A 14,318-nucleotide genomic window follows, 5' to 3' on the forward strand; every position below is an offset into this window, starting at 1 on the left:
CTCTGTGAGCCTGTTTCAATTTAATTTGTTTAAATTCTAAACAGAGACGGTGAATGATACAAATTCAGATTTTCAGATTTAATTTTCATTAGGGCGTTAATATATCAGTTATATTTAATTCTATGCATGTATAAGCTTTGAAAGAGAAAAATATAAATATACCTGTATTCTACCCTGTCTAATTATTCAAATTCTCTGAGCTTTGTTTTGGTTTTGTTTCGTTTGCAGGGAGTTTTGGCCTTTTATTTTCTAAACTCATCAAAGGCCAAAAGAGTTCTTTAAAAGACCTCTTTGACAAATGTAATTCTGTTTTTCTTTATAGAATCTGATATAGTTATTTGTCTCATAAAGACCTATGACTGTTATTTTTCATGATGAATATTATCTCTTAGAGTTATTATGAAGATTTAATAAGACAATGTTTACAAAGCACTTATTCAGTAATTGGTACATGGCAAATGCTCTATAAATGTTAACGATTATTATCATTTCCTAAATCAGTAATTTCTGCTTTTATCTTTATTAATTTCCAGCTCCTATATTTTTCCTCTTTCTTAAATTGAGTGGCTATTCCATTTGTTTTAAATCTTTTTTATTTACTAGTGAAATCCTTTAAAGCTGTGGATTTTCCTTTAGCTATATCCTGTAGGTTTTCATATGGAATATTCTTACGTTTATTATCTCTAAATAACCAGAACTTTTACATTTTATTTTTATTTTACTTTAGTCCAAAGATGTTGCCATAAAATATGCATTTCTGGAATCGATTAAGATTTACTTCGTGACTAACTATGTGTCCATTTGGAAAATACTCCATGGGCATAAGAAAAAATGATTATTCTGAGTTTTTATGATGTACACCATTCATATATCACTTTATATTCTTTAAGTTCTATATATGCATCTATAATTTTGTCTACTTAATTACTCAATTCTATAAGTCTTAAATTCTCTCCCTTACTCCTGAGTTATAACTTGGCTGCCCGTAGGATCCTTGAATTCTAGAAAACTATAAATATTGTTTTACTCTGTTGCAGCTTCCTGAGTTGCAACAGGGACATCTTTCTCTTTTCTGATTAATGATTGGTAAATTCTTCTCTCTATGTGGAAGCTTGGAAGATTTGCTTTTTATCCTTGAGTTTTCAGAAAATGTTCCAGGTTATATAGAACGTCTTGTTTGTTGCTGTTAATTGGCCTGTTAATCACGGGAATAGATCTGGGAAATCAGAGAAATATTTTCTTATTTCTTTGACTATTTCTTTTCCCCATCTGTTTCTCCTTTTTTTTCATATTCTTTTCCATTATGATTTATCACAGGATATTGAATATAGTTCCCTGTGCTATACAGTAGGATCTCATCGTTTATCCATTCTGTATATAATAGTTTCCATCTGCTAATCCAAAACTTCCAGTCCATCCCTCCACAATGCTGCCCCCTTGACAACCGCAATTCTGTTCTCTGTGAGTCTGTTTCTATTCCACAAATAGGTTCATTTGTATCATATTTTAGATTTCACATATAAGAGATACCCTGTGGTATTTTTCTTTGATTTACTTCACTTAGTATGATCATCTCTAGGTCTATCATGTTGCTGTAAATGGCATTATTTCATTCTTCTTTATGGCTGAGTAATATTCCATTATAAATATATACCATATCTTATTTACCCATTCCTCTGTCAGTGGATGTTTAGGTTTCTTCCATGTCTTGGTTATTGTAAATAGTGCTTGAATGAACACTGACGTACATGTATCTTTTTGAGTTAGAGTTTTGTCTGGATATATGTCCAGGAGAGGGATTACTGGATCATATGGCAACTCCATTTTCAGTTTTTTGAAGAACCTCCATACTGTTTTCCATAGTGGCTACACCAATTTATGTTCCTACAAAACAGTGTAGGAGGGTTTCCTTTTCCTCACACCTCCTCCAGCATTTGCTATTTGCAGACTTTTTAATCCCCATCTGTTCCTTTATCTACTTCTGAATTATTGGTATATTTGATCTCCTAGATATATTTTCCACTATGCTTATCTTTTTTCTCCTAATTAGCTCTCTTTGCCTTTTTTACTCTTTGTCTTAGGATAATTTCCAGTTCATTTGCCACATTATTAACGAGGCTTTCATCACTATCCTTTCTATTTTTTGGATAATTTTTTGTTGTACAACCATAAATATAATAAATTCATTGAGTTAAAAGCCAAAAAAATAAATATATTATAATTTTTACTAACAAAAAAACTTTATCATTCTAAGATTTCTTCTCTTTTTTTGTAGAGTTCCCCTCAGATCACATTTAATACTTTCAATTCTTTCCTGTTTCCTTCCTTACATTACTGCCATAAAAATTGCCCTTATTTCAGTGGATCTATCTTTTCTCTATCAATTTCATTTCCATCCTTAAATGTTTAATCATTTTTCATTTTAATTGTCATTTGTACTCATCAGGCCAGTGAGGAACACCATGGTTATGTATTTCTTCTGAATGCATTTAGCTTTGTCTATAGGAAGACCTGGTGGTGGAGGGTGAAGACCTAGTTCCAAGGAATAAATTTAATAAAAAATGATAAAATGCAGAAATAAAGGAAAATAGTCAAACAAGGTAAAATAATAATAGTTTACTCATTAAACAAAGTCAAAGACCTTTATTTCTTCCTAAAGGGCTATAGGTAATATTCCGAGCCATACCCTTTGAGCTGTCTTGCATATACTGAAACTTTCTCCTGGGTGGGAAATGTTGACTATATGCCAACCAAAAGTATGTAGACCCCAGACTGGTTGGACACAGAAGGTTGAAGATGTTAATCCTCACCAACCAACCAATCAGAAAAATGTTCATGAGCCTATCATGCACCCCACAACCCTCTTTTCAACACACAGGCCTTTACTCTTTCTTCTGTGTAATCTCTGAACAAAACCTAAAAGACTGGGAAGTTGGTTCTTTGGGACAAGAGTCCACCTTCTCTCCAGGATTGCTAACTTCCTCAATAAAGCTCTCTTTCCTTTCACCTAACACTTGTCTCTCAATATTGGTTTCCTGAGTGATAACCAGTTGAACCTGAGTCTGATAACTGTCTTCGTTTCCACATTCAGGCAAACCTGCAGCTAATGGCTAGATGGCAGAGGAAGCCTCTCTTTCCCATCACCCCACCTCCCCAAGGAGAGTAAACAACAAGCAGGGAACATTTTGGATTCTGTCTTTAAACCCAGTTCCTTGTGCTCAACCTGCAGCCATCTCCCCAATTCCCCCCTCATTAACAAGCACTGAAGAGAAGGACACCATTTATTGCCAAATCAGCTGTAGGATTTGCTAGTGTTCACTTCTGATTCCCATAGATTTCCCTCCATTCTTGAGAATCCACCAGAGAGGCTCTCCTCTTGCCTTTTCCTGAAAGTGTTCTGCCTGTCAGCATTCCATCCTCCTTGCCCAAACAGTCAAGAAATGTGAAGTATTTTAGCTTATAAGCTAGTAAGTTAGCTTGCCATGGTTTCATGGATGCTGGAAAAAGACATAAATCTAAGTCAAAGGACTTCATTGCCCAAGAAAATAGCAGGGTCCAGAAAATCAATGTTTGCTATTGTTTCCTTAACTTCCAGTTCTCCAGAGTTAATCAAAAAGACCAGACAACACATGAGGTGGGAGAGATCCATGTTTGGTGAATTTGTGCACCAGAGGAAGACACTCTCTCTAAGCTTCAAGGATGTTCTTCACCCAGACATCCTTAGAAAGATGATCTGCAACCAAGGTAGCAAATATTTCTGCTCTCAAGATATACAGAAATTAAAGACAGTCATGGATCATTTTCTCTCCAAAAGGAATTGATCAAGAAGGATTATCATAGCAAACACTTTGTGATACTTTAGAAATATACATCAGCTCATGTTACTTCCCTGATCCATGAATGGACAGTGATGCTTGAGAATGAAATTCAGACTCCTAACTGTGGGCCCTGAAGCCTGACCCTCCCTGGCCCTTGATGGGTCTCAGACACCATCTTTCTGAATCCCACCACTCTGTCCTTTCAGTACCTGAACACCAAAGACTCTCCCATCTTGATGTCCAATATTGATGGACTTGTACATGGTTCTGTCATTCCCATCATTGAGGTCATTGTTCAGACGTGACCTCCTTGGAGGAGACTCACTTGAATACTCTAAAGTTAGAGCTCACTGGCTCTAATTCTTCTAATTATATTTTCAGCCCACTTACCTCCACATGCCTGGTTCAGGTCTGTTAGCCTATTTCGTTATTATTTTCTCCCCATCTAGACCATAACCTCTCGGAAGCTAGAGAATTTGCCTAGAATATGCCCAGCCTTAGATCAGAGCCAACCAGTCACTTCAGACTACCTCATGAAATATATTGTCAACTGTTTCCTCACTAAGAAGATGATTGACTTACTAATCATAAGCCAATATATAGTGAATCAGGCCCTAACATATCCAGAAATGTAGACATTTGCAAAGATTGATTCCTTATGAAAGCTGATACTTTCAGTTTCACAGAGTGTGTGTTTATTCCTGCAGATAGCCAATCAACAATGAAGCTTAGGGTACATGTCTGGACTACTGCAATCATGTCCTGGCCGGTCCTCTCCCAACTTTCATGCTTGCTGCTCTATGACAGTCTCCCTGGAGCATTAAGAGTAATCTTTTTGCCATAAAATTTGCATCACATCACATTCCTCTTTCAAAATCTTCAGTGCATCCCACTGCATTTAGAAGAGTATCTAAAGTCTTAATTATGACTTTCCAGACCATACCCTAGTACCTAGCTGGACAAAAAGAGTTGACGAAGCATCTGGAAATCTAGGAGAGAGATCCTGGAAATGAGAAAGTTGCAAGAGGGATGACTCACAGGATCTTAACATAAATTCCCTCCAAATCCATGGATAACTGCAGCTACACATGTGTGGGGATTACTGCAGGGGTCTTGGGAAGCAGTAGACAGAAATCAGAGGGGAATCTGTCTTGGAAAGAAATTCTGGGTGAATTTGTGGGTTTGTGGCTCCTTCAGACTTCAAGACAGGAGATTACTTGTCACAAAATGAGACATTTCATAGCAATTAAATTGTCAATACATCACTGATATATTACAGTTATATAACAGAACTTCAAAAAAACATGAAGCAGAAACTCACAGTAATAAAGGAAAAGTCAAACCTGTAATTATACTTGGCAATTTTAACACCCTTCTCCTAGCAATTGTTAGAACAACCATATAAAAAATTAGTAAGATTGTAGAACATCTAAATGACCTACGTTAACCAAATTGACAGTGATAGAACATTACACTTAAAGAATACATAGTTTTTTAAAGTGAACATGGAAGGCTCACCAAGTTGGGTCATATCTGGGACAACAAAATAATTCTCAAATTGATTTTAAAACATGGAAATTCACAGAGAATGTCCTCTGATCTTAGATGAATTAACTTAGAAAGCAATAACAACACCATACATAGAAAGACCCAAGCTATTTACAAATTAAGTGGCCCACTTCTAAGTCATTCTCAAGGCAAAGAAGATGTCACAATGTAAAAAAGCCTTATTTTGAACAAGATGATACTTAATACATAGCATATCAAAATTGCAGGGTGTGGCTAAAGCCAAAGCAGTGCTTAGAGGAACTACATAATTATAAATGTTAATATTAAACTTTTTCAGTGACCCCCACCTCCCACAGTTGCAGCTTAGAGCCCCAAATCCATGGTGTGGTACATTAGGCCCTCACAATCTGGCTCTGTCTTAGACATTTGATCAACCTCAACCTCTCCTAATGGAAGTTTTATGACTCCTCCTCAACTTCATACCATTGTGGCACTCCTGTACACCGGAAGACCTCTTGACTCTGGTTTCTCAAACTTTTTCTTGCAAAATTCAGCCCAAGTGGTGTTTTATCTATGATCCCTGAGGTTGAGCAAAATGTCCTCTATTCCTTTATTATTATTGCTTCAAGTACAGCAGGAGAAAATTTTTGTTTTCTTTTGCACGGTTGGGGGAGTAGGGTGAGCACTCCAACATCATTGGAGAATTTGTCTTCCTGACATTGTTTTTACATGCCCTCATCACCCTTTTCATCCATCCTTTGCTGCATTCCTATTTGGTTTTGTAAAAATTTTTATGCTTATATTAAAATTTTAAAAATTTGTTTAATTAAATTACAGTTGATTTACAATGTTGTGCCAATTTCTGCTGTACAGAAATATGACATCTATATATATGCATATATATATATATACTATCTTTTTCTCACATTATCTTCCATCATGTTCTATCCCAAGAGACTGGATATGGTTCCCCTTGCTATAGAGTAGGGCTTCATTGCTTTTTCATTCTAAATGTAATAGTTTGCATCTACCAACCCCAAACTCTTATATCAAAATTTTTGAGGTCATTTATTATTCCACATTGTAACACTATCCTATCTGTACTCCCTTTTTATTCCTCATCTGCTAGAATTGCATTTGAGGCCTTCATAACTTCCCAAACACTTTGGACTGTCCTCCAGAAATTCATGTTTAGGAGTCAAAATTTATTTTTTTCTCTGAATTTTTTGAACTCTACTCTCTGACATTTGGGGGTATCAAGTCTAAGTATCTCCATCCTTTAACTTTCTGGCTATAAAGCACTCCAAAATGACTTTAGAGTTATTTTCTTCTTTGGAATTTTAATATTTCTTTGAGATAACCAAGCACGTTTTTCTTATTGGTAAGAATTATTGCAGGAGTTCCCATTGTGACTTAGCAGTAATGAAACCAACTTATATCCATGAGGACCCAGGTTCGATCCCTGGCTTCAATCAGATCAGCGGGTTAAGGATCCAGCGTTGCCATGAGCTGTGGTGTAGGTCGCAGATGCAGCTCAGATATGGTCTTGCTGTGGCTGTTGCGTAGGCCAGCTGCTGTAGTTCCAATTAGACCCCTATCCTGGAGAACTTCCACATGCCACAGGTGCAACCCTGAAAAAAATAAAAATAAAAAAGAAATGCTATAAAAGTCTGTTTTCTGCTGGTTTTGTTTCTAGGAAGTACAAATGATACCAAGAGCAACTTAGCTTACCTCACAAGTTCACTAATAGCTAGAATTATTGAGATGTGGACTCTTGATAGGTTCTGGCTTGGTAATCCACAAATTAACATTTGATAAATATTTATTCAACGTTTATTTGGTTGGGGATAGAGTGGGGTTAATAAATTGATTTTCTATGAGTTAAAATGTTCAGATCATTATACTCAAAATTATGTATTAACTGTACCATCTATAAGGTATTTTCTTTTAAAAAATCTTTTAATTTAGAAATAATTTCAAACTTAAAGAAAAGTTGCAAGAAAAAGAATCATACACAGAATGCCTATATAGCCTTTACCCAGATTTTCCCCTATTCTTAACCATTAGCCCCATTTGCTTTATTATTTGTTATCTATCAATCTATCATCTATTTATATATATTTATCATCTAATACATCTAATCTGCCAATCTAATCCATATATCTATTTATATATATTTTTTCTGAGCCCTTTGAAAGTAAATTTCATGCATTATGGCACTTTACCCTTAATACTTTAGGTGTATTTTTTAAGAATAGGAATATTCATTTATGTAACTACGTAGCTTAATACCTTTAACTTTTGTCTAATCCCTCACCTGTGTTCCAATCTGTTAATTGACTTAATAATTTCCTATATAACATCATTTTCCCTCCACTACAAGATCAATTTAGGATCTAGTATAGCATTTAGTTGTCATGTTTCTTTAACCTCTTTTAATCTAGAATATTTCCGTAGCTTTTCCTTATGTTTTAGCAACATTGACATGTTTGAAGTATAACCCCCCCATTTTAAAAAACACAGAATTCTCTTCACTTTTAACTTGTTTGTAGTTTTTTTCATGATTAGGTTGAAGTTACATGGTCTCAGCTGAAATATCATATAGGGGAGGCTACTCCCCTCTCAAGGTATCATGTCCATCTGCCTTTCACTGGTGATGTCAACTTGGAGTATCCCATCGGGCTGTTGTCCCATTTCTCCATCATTAGTTATTGCTTTTTTTTCCCTTGTAAGTAATAGCAGTCTGTGGGAAAAGTTTCAAGTCCATGCAAACACCCCACTCCTCATCAAATTTCTCCCTCTTTTTTTTGTTTTTTTTTTTGTTTGTCTTTTGTCCTTTTAGGACCACACCTGTGGCCTGTGGAGGTTCCCAGGCTAGGGGTCCAATCAGAGCTGTTGCTACCAGCCTACACCACAGCCACAGCAAAGCCAGATCTGAGCCATGTCTCCAATCTGCACCACAGCTCACAGCAACACGGGAACCTTAACCCACTGAGAGAGGCCAGGGATTGAACCTGGAACCTCATGGTTACCAGTCAGGTTCATTAACCTCATGGTTCCTAGTCGGATTTGTTTCTGCTATGCCACGATGGGAACTCCAAATTTCTCCCTCTCGATCTAGCTCCCATTGATGATTTTTGCCTGAACTAGTTTTAACTATGTTGGCTGCAAAACGGTGATTTCCCAGTTCTGTGTCACTCCCTCTACATTTACTAGTTGACTCTCAATATTCTCTAAGCAAGAGTCCTCCCTTTGCTTTTCTTCATCCCCTCCCTTCCTTCATCCCTCCCTCTCTCCCTTCCTACCTTCCTTCCTTTCTCATACGGTTTTAATTATAGATGCTTTGTATTAAGGTCTATTATTGTTAGGCTTCCCTCTTTCTTTCAGTGTTTCTTTAGCTTGCCTTTCATATTGTTTCACATGAACTTAAGTACAAATTCACCTAGCTCTGTTACTTAAAAAAAGGTTATTGGTATTTTTACTTTATGGTATTATATGGTATTTTTATAAATTAACTAACAGAAAACCAGCATCTTAATATTCAGACAGACATCCAGTCCTAGAACAAGGAACTCTTTCCTATCTTCAAGAATACTTTGCTTTCAGTTGTATTTCATAGTTTTCTTTATGTAGAATTAGAGTATTTCTTGTTAAATATATTTCTAAGCATTTTTTGTTGTTCTATTGGTATCATAAAGGGGGTTTCTTATCCATTACAAGATAGCACTTTAAAAGTCTGGAAATTGTCTTTTTTAAAGTTTCTCCATCACACTACCGGAAGCTATATTGTGCATAGATGTAACTATAAAGTTTAGTTACAAATATTGTACATGTTTGTTTTCTCCTGCTTTCATGTCTATAAAATCTCCTAATTTATCTGCCTTTTTTCATTCTTCAGTTTGCCTTTTCAGTGTTCTAGAATAGACAATTTCTCAGGAAGTATATGAAGTAATTTAACATTTAAATAATTATTTCAATAATAAGATAAATCACTGTTTCAATAAAGCCTTGTATTACTTGTTTGTGAACTTGAGCTGAATGTCCTTGGCACTCCCTGCCGACTCCTGAATCACAGCCAAAATGAAATACTCAGAGATAGACTGGTGTGGGTGCGGAATGCTTTTATTTTCACCATGAGCAGGACCAAGTTATAGTTTATCAGTTATGTACAAAGTGTTCTTCAGAAACCCTAGTGTCCTGGCATCATAGTTCTGATTTATTGCAGCAATGTATATAGATTGCCTGATATGCCTATTTTTTAATCTGGCTCTTCCTATAATTCTATTTGTACCCAGTCTTACCATAGAGGGATATTTGTACCTCCACTTCTCCATTTATTTATTAACTGACTTATAATGAATAGCTGAAAATTCGTCTAGTACAGCAGGTAGAAGTAGGTAGTAGAAACAAAACTCTTTCAGCTGTCTTGGTTCTACGGTGAATTCCCATTACAACCAGTTAGGTGCTTTTAAAAGAATTATTTCATCTTCTGGATTCTGTTACTGAAATAGTAAAATAAAGGGGTTGACTCGATAATTACAAAGTTCCAGCTGTAAAGTGACATGCTTCTCATTAGGTTGAAACAGTGAGCGTGTTTATCATTAATACATTTTCCCTTTGTTTTTGTGACCAAAAGAACATGAAGATATAACTCTTAATAAACTGGTGAAATCGTTCTAATGAGAATAGATTCATGTTTTCATAATCTATTAAGACTTATGGGCAGATTCAACAAATGAATTACTTTGGAGTACAAGAGTGACTAGCCATCTTCACGACTCACCAATACCCCCCCCACACACACACACAGAATGAGCTTACTTTCTTTGACTCAGAAAACAACACAAAATGAATCTATTTGAGTTGACATACAGGAAATATATTTTTCGCAACTGAAGTATGAATTTCAAAGCTATGTAATATGCTGTTCAATAGAGTAAAGCTCATCCTTATCATTAAAAAGTCTGTTAAAAGAATGTTTAAAAGAATGATACAGAAAACAGCTCCTTATTGATATGATAACCTCCTCTGAAGTGTGCAAAGCGCACATTTTTCGGAAAGGAGATTTTTTAAATGATTAGCATTATTCATTATTAATAACTATGGTGAAACTCGGGAGTGTGAGAGACCCTGGCTATTGCCTCCAGTCAAATATTTGCATATAAGCCAGGTCATGCTGGGTGCAGACAAAATGAAAAGAATAATCAGCCTTTCCCAAAACACAGCTCCCTGTCACAGGAAAGCATCATCTCCCATCACTGTCTGATCTTATTTGAGAACACCAGGCATTGCAGATTACCGGAGAGATAGCCGATTTTTTTTTTTCCCATAAGTCTCATTGCCAGAATTTCAAATCCAAATTGGATTATTAGAACATCACAGTATAATCCTGGTGCTGCATATTTTGAAAGGAAAAACAATAGAAATAGAAAAAGGAACCACAGGGGATACTCTTAATTCTCCTCACGTACATTAAATATCTATTTGCTTAGATTCCCGCTTTGAAATAGGGAAGAATGTCAGAGTCGAGTCGTAGCCCTGAAGATCAGCTGTAAGAATTGAAGAACGTTTTTCCTTTTGCTCACTGGGGCTGTGGGAAAACACATTCGATAAGGTCTAAACGCAGGGGAAGTTGTTAACGAAGCAGTACTTTGTCGCTGGCTTCAGAGTTTTGACCCAAGATTTGTTATAACCCTGTCCCATTCCAGCAAAAACAGCTACTGGCCACCGGATATTCGGCGATGTATTGTAAAAACGGGCTATGTGCCCATATCTGGAGATACGCAACAATGTCAACAAAATCAGCACATATATGAAGGACTGACTTAGTCTGAATATTTGGTGAATTTATTATAGCCCCTAGTAGCAGAGGAAGCTCCCCAAATTCTGTCTGAGATTGAAAAGTCTTCCCAGGTTCAGCAAAGGGTGGTGTGGGATTTCCTTTTTGGTTTCATTTTAATGACCTTTTTGTGCCTTAAAAATCCTAAAACAGGAAACTTTTCTGGGAAGGAAAGCATTTGACCGGGAGAATTTGTCTTTGGCTGTCACAATCTTCAGCTACCATTCAGCTAAATGTTGTTTGGAATAATATGGCCTTAATGCCCCTATCTCCTGTTGAATTGCTCAGACGGGTGGGAGATTAGAGTGGGGAGAGGTGCCGGTATTATCTGTGGGAGCCCTCTGGGGGTCACGCTACACTAACAAGGCCGCCCCAGTCAGGGTGACAGAACCCAGCTGCTGCCTGGCTCCGCCTCCACCGTCACAAGGTTCCACTTACTGGGGGCCTGTGTCTCCAGAGACTGTGTATTCTAACCCATTTTTTTCTCCACCTCTAAAAAAGTGGCTAGCTCATCATTTTTGTCCTCATGTTTTAGGAAAGACCTACATGTGAAACCACTTACCTGTTTAACCCTCTGAACCTAAAGAAAATGTGTCACGCCACTTAAAATACCTCCACTCCAGCGCTGCCCTCACTGACGACACGTAGGAGTGCCCTAATGAGCTCTTGATCAGGAAGATAAATACTGGATTTTTTAATATTCATCCATGAGCAGCCACGAGAGTTTAGGTGACTGTATTTCACGAATTGCTTCGTCTTTATTTATCCCGAGGGAAGTCATATGGTACATACAGAGCACTGCCCATCTGTACTTTCATCTGCAAAAGGCGCCTTGGTACTTTTTTTTTTTTTTTAGGAAAAGTAATTTCTTTCTTCCACTGAGGGCTCTTTATTCATGGTAATCGCTTTTTTCTTTTTCTTTTAAAGATGGAGAGAAACTTCCCAGGTTTGTTTGGCTCACGGCTGCTTCTGAAAGGCCAGCACACGGCCGGCAAAGCCCTCGGTTTTCACCTCAGTTTCTGGGGAGGAATGTCAGTCAGTCTTGGGTCAACGCAACTTAGAAACGGTGATAATGATTCAGCCAGTAGAGGGAGCTAGGGCTTCCTCACAGCTTAAAGGGCACAGCCCAAGGACGCAGCAATTTTGGGGGGATGAAGTTGATTCTTAATGCTACCCCGAGAGTAAAGGTTTGTACATTATTTTTCCTATAAAAGTGAGGAAGGAAACAAAACCATCCCTACCTTTTGAGGAGAATAACAAGTTAGGAGAAGTTTATCGCTTTGGAAGAATGAATCATTTTGGAAAGACAAATCATGTTTATAATTATGCTCGACTACTATAATTAAAACTATTATTATAACAAACTTACATTCATACAGGGCTAAAAGAAGAAGGGAGCATTCAATGAGATTTGAATACTTGTTTCATGTTTGGTATTTAAATGGTTTTGCCAAGTTAATGCATGAAACAGATTTCTCCTCATCGGTGCGTGCACTTGCACTGGGGAAAAAGGCAATGAAAGCATTTTTGGTGTCCTATTTTTTTCATTTATCAGCATTTGTAATTATGGTTAAGTGCTTCCAAAACAGGGCCTCGATCTATGAAAGGTCCTGCATTTATATAGTGCTTTTAACTTTTTGAAGTATTTTTATATGTGCTATCTCATTTTAAAGTAGATTTGACACAGCCCCAATCTATTAAGGAAGTGACCCTTTAAACCCAAGAACACTCTGGACATTTTTTAGCTGTACTTATCTTAGCTACCATTATAAAACTTAATGAAAGTCACGGTGATACTAAAACTTCCATAATCAGTATAAAGTTATCAAAGTGGAAGTTTTGCAAAAAGCCACTACATTATTTTTTTTTAACATCCAGAAGGCTTTTTCGTTTTTATTTCAATCAATTTGAAGTTATCTGTGGTTTGTGTTAAGAGTAATACTGTCAAGAATTTCATTATAGCCATCATTGTTGAGAATTTTGTAGAAATAACAAGTTTTATGTGTTCAGATTAGCCCATAAAATAATAAAAGGCCGGAGATGACATTTTTTTAAAGACTTTTGTTGTTTTTTGTTGTTTTTTGTTTTTTGTTTTTAGAATATGATGAATTCTATTCCTGGGAGACTTGTACCATGTTCTTTTTGAAATGTGTGCCCTCTCCATGGTGTCTTAAGGAACAGTGGCTACTCAAGCACTGTTTTTGATTGTGTAAATTACGGTAGCTAGGAAACTGGGTTGTCTCTACTGGTTCTTGTCCATCTTCTGGAGTAATAAGGGCATTTTGTGAAAGGCCAGCAGAGATATTAACTCCATCAATGTTGTCGATTCAATTCTGAATAACCATTAGTATGCGTGTGACCAAACAACCACAGGAGTACCCAAAATTGAGAAAGGAGCATCCTGGATATAGCCAGTAAAAATCAATTGCTTCAGCTGGGTTCAAATTTCCTGGGGAAATATTTTTTCCAAAGGCCTGAGCCAAGTTTGAGATAAAAAAGCATTATTATCATCTTCTGAAACTAAATTAGCAACAATCTGGATTATTTCCTTGATCATTCCAAACGCTGTCATTCTATTCATGATTTGCTTCTTTTTCTAAGTTTGTCACTCTTATAAATTATAAAAATTAGATAAAAACTTCTTTTTATGGGGTGCAGTGTAGTTAATATACAGGGGGAAAAGTCATGTTTTGGTTTTTTTTTTCTAATTTAGGAAAGAAAACTGGAACAATGAGATTTGAATGAGTGACCTTTGCCATGAACTGCATCTTTATCAGAGTGTAAAAGAGGAAATACGAAGGCTATTGCTTTTTACATTTTAAATGTATTCGGACATTCTTTGTCCGTTGAACTTGAGGAAATAACCCATTGTGGAAGAAAAGGGAAGGAGTCATCTGTGTAAGTAAATACTCATCTCAGAAAAATAGATTCATTTTATCTGCACACAATTTTTTTTGTTAATTGGGTTTTAATGTCAAAATTGAAGTATTGTCACATACATACTGTATAAAATAGAAATTAATAAGAATTTACTGGATAGCAGCAGGAAATCTACTCAATAGTTTGCAATCACCTACATGAGGAAAAAGAATGGGTATATTTATAAGTGATTCACTTTGCTCTACACTTGAAACTAATACAGCATTGTAAGT

At 36.4% G+C, this 14,318-nt stretch overlaps 1 long non-coding RNA gene across 1 annotated transcript in view; it reads left to right on the forward strand.

The window, feature by feature from the left end:
• The window catches only part of LOC125116826 (uncharacterized), an 88,980-nt gene extending 74,876 nt beyond the window's left edge, over window positions 1-14,104 (forward strand). Inside the window, exon 3 of the long non-coding RNA XR_007132431.1 lies at window positions 13,880-14,104. This is a non-coding gene — a long non-coding RNA (uncharacterized LOC125116826). The remainder of the gene's footprint in view (window positions 1-13,879) is intronic.
• Window positions 14,105-14,318: the final 214 nt, after the last annotated feature.

Source organism: Phacochoerus africanus, chromosome 15 (assembly GCF_016906955.1).
Source record: "Phacochoerus africanus isolate WHEZ1 chromosome 15, ROS_Pafr_v1, whole genome shotgun sequence".
Taxonomy (NCBI): domain Eukaryota; kingdom Metazoa; phylum Chordata; class Mammalia; order Artiodactyla; family Suidae; genus Phacochoerus; species Phacochoerus africanus.